Source organism: Sphaeramia orbicularis, chromosome 18, assembly GCF_902148855.1.
Source record: "Sphaeramia orbicularis chromosome 18, fSphaOr1.1, whole genome shotgun sequence".
NCBI classification, from domain to species: Eukaryota; Metazoa; Chordata; class Actinopteri; order Kurtiformes; family Apogonidae; genus Sphaeramia; species Sphaeramia orbicularis.
In genome coordinates this window covers 14,147,670-14,155,392 of record NC_043974.1, presented here as the reverse complement: position 1 = coordinate 14,155,392, position 7,723 = coordinate 14,147,670, and positions in this window count along the sequence as shown.

Here is a 7,723-nt window from a genome sequence, read left to right as displayed (position 1 = left end):
GCTGTACTAAAATGATCTTGTCACGCCGGTCTGCATTAACCTCTTCAGTTAAATTTTGGCGCATGCGCAGTACTTCTATTGGCTGATTGGCCGTACCTGTCACCAGCCGCGTGCGCTCTGTAATCAACTACAGCTGTGGAACGGACTGTGTACCGACATTTTGACGTTCTGGTGTTTTTAGAATAGATAAAGACTAAATAACTGTTTCCTGTGTCTGTTGGTGGATCTGGCTGATTTACTGTCACACATCAGGACTTAACGGTAAGTTTTTAATGCGTCTATTCATCTGCACTGACATGTTTTGGCCCATTTTTACGGAAGCCGAGGGCGGCCATGGTTTAACATATTATTTTATGGTCGTTATCTCATGATAACGAATTAATTAAGTCGTTATCTCGAAATAACAATGTTTGTTATCTTGTGATAACGAACCGTTTGTGTTAGGAGAACCTAATGCAAATGGCATACGTGTGTGTATGTACCTTAGGGTGACCAGGTGCTTATGAGCCACATGTGGGACAAGGAACTGAGGTGAAGTTAGCAGCGGGTTGGATATTCCATGGACATTCAAAAGCCATTGCCTTAGGAACTATCAATAAATTACTGCTCTAAACGTTTTTCTTCAACAGCTTCTCAGTCATGTGACCCCGCAACTCCAAACCAGTCTGAAATCATTATACTAAAGAGGGCCTTTAGGAAACACCACTTAATATTTCTCTCCAGTCTATGTTAATATTTTTTATGACTATTATTCATATTTTTAGGGAAAAAAAATCTTTTTCTTCAATAGTTTCTCAGTCATGTGACCCAGCGATTCCAAACCAGTCTCAAATCATTATACTAAAGAGGACCTTTTGGAAACACCACTTAATATTTCTCTCCAGTCTGTATTAATATTTTTTATGAATATTGTTCATATTTTTAGGAAAAATGTCTCTTTTTCTTCAATAGGTTCTCAGTCATGTGACCCAGCGACTCCACACCAGTCTCAAATTAATATAATAAAGAGGACATTTAGGAAACACTAGTCTATACAGACTGGAGAGAGCGGATTTGAGACTGGTTTGGAGTCACTGGGTCACATGACTGAGAACTATTGAAGAAAAAGAGAGATTTTTTCCTAAAAATATGAATAATATTCATAAAAAAAATTAATATAGACTGGAGAGAAATATTAAGTGGTGTTTCCTAAAGGTCCTCTTTATTATAATAATTTGAGACTGGTTTGGAGTCGCTGGGTCACATGACTGAGAAACTATTGAAGAAAAACGTTTAGAGCAGTAATTTATTGATAGTCCCTAAGGCGATGGCTTTTGAATGTCTGTCAAATATCCAACTGGTGGACAACAACTGTGTTTGTGTGGGACATGTAACTGTAATGCTGGAACAAAGTCTAGATTTTTAAACAACGTCCAGCTTATTGTCGATCTTATAAATATGAATTACAACAATTTGATTTGGTTGCACACAGTATGCATATTTCTGTACTGGGCATTTATTTTTGCTTTTTTCGCACAGGTTTCAACAACTATTTTTACTTGCAAAAACAAAACAAAAAATCTACTTATAAAAACTCAAAAAAGAAACCTCAAGTTTCAAATATTGTAATTAAATACTTTTAGAAAGTCAGCTTTTTAAAAAAAAAAAATTATTTATTTGACTACATGTTCTCAACCCTCAAAGGTAAACTAATCTATGTGCAATAAAACAAAAAGGCATAACTGACAACATCATAAGAACTGTTTCCATTTCCTGCCAATTTCAGATTACTTGGACCCAAAACCTTTGTGCATCCAAACACAGAACAGTCAAACATTTAGCATTCTAACACAGTAATAAAAATAGTTAAAGGTGCAGGAGACTTTCGGGACCAATTTTTCATCAGATCTATAAAACCTCAGTCATAGCTTAAGTATCATGAATCTGTAAGTCTTTCTGTGATTACTCACCTGAATCTCTTGTATTACAGTGAACAATTTCCAAGTGCCATCACACCTGATTCAATTAATGAGCAGCTCATCATCAAGCTCTGTAGAAGTCTGATAATGATGTAATGGCTTCCAGGTGTGCTGGAAGAAGGAAATATCTATAACATGCAGGATACTAGCACTAGAGGACCCGATTTGAATACCCCTGATGTACATTATATATGTATATATCATATGTTACTATTGTAGCATACTGTTAAATTCATTGTCCACTAGATGGGGCACTCACACTGCTAAATGATTCACTATACTATTCCAATGGTTAAAATCCTGCAAGAGTGGAAAACAGAAAACCAACACAATTATTTGCCAGTTTCTGTGGAGAAATAAAACCCACTACATAAAAAGATATCTGCTTATAAAGGACTATGACAAAGGTGGTGTTAAAGCCCCAAATTTTGAATCTATGGGTGGCACATTTAGAACTAGAAAAGCACTTGGAGAGCACAGACCTCCGCAAAGGCAGATCAACCCCCCCCCCCCATTGCCACCAAAATATAATCATTTGTTCCTTGTACCAGTATCAACATTTCCTGAAAATTTCATCAAAATCCGTCCATAACTTTTTATCACAGCCAAACTCCACGTGGTTCCACATTCCAAGGCTTTTGTTTAAGAAAATGGGAGGTTTAGATTTTATTTTGAAATGTGATTTTGATGTGAACAGAATCCCAATCAAGATGTCCACTTTTCATACACAGACTCTTCAGTTTTAGAAAATGACATTTACCCACAATTTTTCTCCTCATAATTCAACTTTATGGAATAATCGAGTTATTACATTGAATAGGAAATCAGTATTTAAAAATGATTGGTACCAAAGGAACATTATATTTGTTACAGATTTAATGAATTGTGATGGTAACCTTCTAAGATATGCAGATTGTGTGTAAAAATACAATTTAGATTGTTCAATGAGTGAATAAAACAAAATGTGTAAAGTGATCCCTTTACCTTTATTCCATCTGATTCGAAACTTCTTAAGTTGTAATACATTTGTACTAACATTACCAAAAATATTGATTGGTAAATGTAATCTATTTGAAAGAAAATGTAACAATAGATTCATTAGTACTGTTTTGAAGACTGGGTTGTACTATGATTATTGCAGAGATCAGACAGCAGAGACCCACTTCTCTAACATTTCGTACATTGAACAAAGCACACTCTAAATTTATGAAATGATCAATCTTGCCAAAGGTTAAAGACACTTTAAAATCATGAACAAGAGTTATCCTGTGGCAGAGTTCATTCAGAAAATATTTAAATTTGAGGTGGATCAATGCTTCTTCTGCAGTGGTAGAGATGAAACCTTAGAACAATTATTTTTCTTATGTCCTATCCTCTTACATCTCGAGATAACGAACTTTGTTATCTTGAGATAACGACTTAATTCATTATTACAATATAATGAACATTGTTATCTCGATAACAAAATAAATTAATTTATTACGAAAACGAACTTTGTTATCTTGAGATTACGACTTAATTTATCACAAGAAAAAAAACTTTATCTTGAGATAAGGACTTAATTAATTCGTTAGCATGAGATAACAACCATAGAATAATATGTTAAACCACTGCTGCTCTCGGCCTCTGTACATCTCAGCTTGTGTTGACAATCCCATTGCAATAGATGGCGACATTGTTGTTTCAGTGTAGCCTTACTACTCTGACTGTTTTAGTTCATATTCACCTCATCATGAGTTTGAAAAACTGTCCTTTATGGCTTTTGCAGGCTTTCAGTTGATGCAGTTCTATTTATTCTCAGTGTATTTATCTGCAACCTAACCAACAGGTCTACTTACTACTTATTTCCTATTTTCTTACTCTTATGGGCTTCAAGGAACAGCCTGCAGCACACATTACACTACTGTTATGGCTGTTGTCATGGTTAAAAAGTGAAGAGAGATATTTTATTTGGGAAATGATTCTTTCTGCTTCCTTATCAGCTCTCATACTGATCGAGAATATCCTGTTTTACAACTGTTTGGTGTCGGTAACTGACACATTAGCACTAAATGAACCAAAACATTATGAAGATGCTTAAATTTAATCGGTGGTTGGCATATTTTATCAATGCGTGTGAACACAAGATAGCATAAAAAAGTGGATATCTATTTCGAAAACTGTATAAAAATATGAATCAAAGTGGAAGGGATTTTGTCTTGGCTTTCTTTGCAGAAGTCTGAGGAATAATCTTTTAATATTTTATCTCCTTTTATTTATTATGCTGAAGCCTAAAGAATTCTTGAAGTTGACAATGATTTAAGGCAAAGTAGATTAACAGGTGATGTAATACTGTAATAGTTGAACACTCTTGTCAGATACTATAAAGATTTCTATCTACACAATTCACAAACATAAGAGATGACACAATATCTTAAACAGTTTAATATATTTTATTAGAAAATCTGAAGGATCAGCAGTGCAAATAAAAACAGCTCGTACCAAAGATATATACAAGTATTCAGTTGTTAAAGCAAAAATGTATATTAAAAAAAAAGAATCCATACATCAAAAAACAGAAAACAGGAAGGTTCATAAAAGTGCTGAAATGCAATACTTTGGACCCAAGATAATATAAACTTAACCTTCCTTTTGTGTTAGGGTCAGCACTGACCCATTTTAGGTTTAGATGTATAAATGAATCGCATAAAATTTGTGTGTTGCATCTAGGCTTTTTGAATTGTTGTCAGGAACCTTTATTTCAATAAAATAATGCCAAAAAAAATTTTTTCCACTAAATTATGAAATGCTCTGATTGAAATTATGACCTTTGTGTTGTTAGGGTTGGTTTGGACCCAGTTATAAAAGTAAGATCATAAACCAATAATTAGAGCCAAAACTGAAATCCTAAGTGCGCTGTCAGCCAACACTCTGACAGACAGCTCCTCTAACAATCATGTGAGCTTTCGGGGATTCTCATTTTGCCTTATCTAGTTTTACCAGCACAAAAACAAAACAGGCAAAGACGGGGATGTCCACACATGAGGTCAATTCAGTATAGAGTTGGTGACATTGCAGAGTGCACATCGAGGGGTATACTCACAATAAAAGGCCCAGAGGCTCACACCAAAAATATTAAAACCAATATTTTCATGGATAGGGAACCTAACAAGGTAACCAAGAGATGAGAAGCAATTTGGGTGAAAGATAATTGTTTTTAGTGTATTTTACAGCTGATTTAAGACCTGGGTCAAAACTGACCTGTTAACATAACAGACGGTAACAGAAAGCTAACACAAGAGGAAGGTTAAGTGAGGTCGCCACCATGATGAGGATCACACATTGACCCGTCCGTAAACACATTCAATGTCATCGTGAGAGTTCTTCAACAAATTATTACATGTTCATTCATTCATTCATTTTCCATAAATGCTTAGTCCTGGATGTTTCACCCGTTCATCAGGGCTGACCTATAGAAACGAACAATCATTCACTGTTATACTCATACCTACAGGTGATCTGTTTTGGCCAGCTGACCTCTTTGCGGTACGAGGAAGCCGGAGTCCCAGAGAAAACCCGCAAAGACATGTGGAGAACTTACAAACAAACCCATGGGAATTTCTCCCCAGTAAGCAACAGTACCAACAACACCCTGATATACACATGACTATAATAATAATATTAACTGAGTGAACAAATGAACATCATGACCGCACAGTACAGTGGAATATCTAAATCGCACATTAAATGCAAGCACCATGTTATATAATACTGTTACTGCGCATGTCATAATTGTGTTGACAAAGAAAATGCTTTACATACATGTACATGGCTGTATGTAGACACTGTATGCAGACTTGGGCCAGATCAAGCAGTGATACAGGGACACATTAGTTCCTACAGATTCAGACTTAAAATATCACTTATACAAGCAAGAAAAAATATAAAGTTTATAGTGCATTTACATATAGTCTATGTCAGAAGTATAACTTTACATAATCAGTTATATCTTTTTGTGTACAACGGCTAAAATTTACTTAGGGGGTCAAATGAGTGGCCATTTTTGTCAAAAAAAAAAAAGAAAAAAAGTTGTAAGAAATGCATAGAACTGTGTTGAAATAATGCTAATACATTTGTACACAGATTACTGATATTATTTGACAGTTGAAGCTATATTTTCAGAAATATTGGATTTTGAATAGCACGTGTATGTGAAAACTTTTGCTGGTGGACATTGCCCGTGATGATCTGGTCAGTACCAGTACTTTATTAGGAATAAATTTATATACTTACTATTGCTAATTATCCTCTTATATCATAAATGTTAGTATTATGGATCTAAAACAATAACAGCTGAACAAAAACACAAAATGTGGCAGTGGACAAATGTGACATGGTTGTTCCAGATTCCATCATACTGATGCTCGGCAGCCATGCCACCGTTTCCACAAATGATCCCTGTGCAAAAACTAGTATCAGAATTATTTATTGTATACTTTATCATCATTCTAAAGAGTAAATAACAATATAGAATTGTTATTTCTTTATAAAAATGCTTATTATTAGAAAACTGTTGATTTAAAAAGCGACGTGTGACATTCTTAATGTACGTATTTGTGTAACGTAAGCAGAATGGGTCAGCACCATACTCCATATTGCAACCTGTAAAAATAAAACATGTAATATGTAGTATATAATCTTCTAAGAAAAATTGGGGAACCTAAAATAATAGAATATTTGTTTTTCAGATAAATTCAGTTCAAATATAACTTGGCCATTTGTGACATGAAGATATAGCATCAATTGTGATGGAATTGGACATTTTTGACCTGAAAACATAGTTCATATGACCATCAACATGTTGCAACAGAACTGAAATCCTGTAAATTTGCATAACTTGCATTTACCAACACAAAGTTCCTTTGGGGATTCACTTATATTGATTTCTTATGCACAAAGCCTCTAAGACCTCTAAGCAAATTTTAGCCGACAAGTGATACTGAAATTTTAGTTCCATAAAATAGAGTTCTGAAGCCAAAAAAATAGTCTATTTGAGAAATGATAGGTATAGTTGAAACTTTAATTTTTGGCACTGATGTTCAACTTTTGCTTGATCTGGCCCATATACTGAAATCCTGACCCTTCTGGTGTGTCCTATGTGATGGAACTTCAGAAAGAAATGGTCAATGGCAAGAGAAAAATACCTAGTTTTGTATGGAACCTAGTGATGAATTGCATCTCTTGTTAATGTTAAAACAATCACTGCCCTGGAACATTTTACCTCAAACTTAGAGAGTGAGGCAAAAACATATTAAAGGTGGGGTCTGAGATGTTTTTCTGGAGCATTTTTATTATATTCCTTAAAATCCCCTTCACACCCCGATTACAACTAGTTACTTAAATGCTCTAACACAAAAATTTAAAAAAATCTGTCACCTGTGGAACAGGCAGGACTGAAAAAACACCATCCAATCATTTTGAGCGCCCACTCAAAATGATTGAACGGTGATATGTCTATCAAACTCAACTGCCATTCACCCCTCCCCCCTTCCCCCCTCTTCGCGTTCCCAGAGGCTGGAGCACTTGTACAGGAAGCATAGCCAGAGCTTGGCTATATTAGTTCTATTAGGATGGAAAGTTCACCTGCAGACTGTTTTGTCACTAACATAAACCACTAGGAAATGTAACATTAGTCACATGGGTCTGAACTGGGGCTGTTCTGGAAGAGTGGGGGTGTTAGAGGAAACTGAATGAGCTATGGATACGTGAGCTGGAGGCTCAGCCGG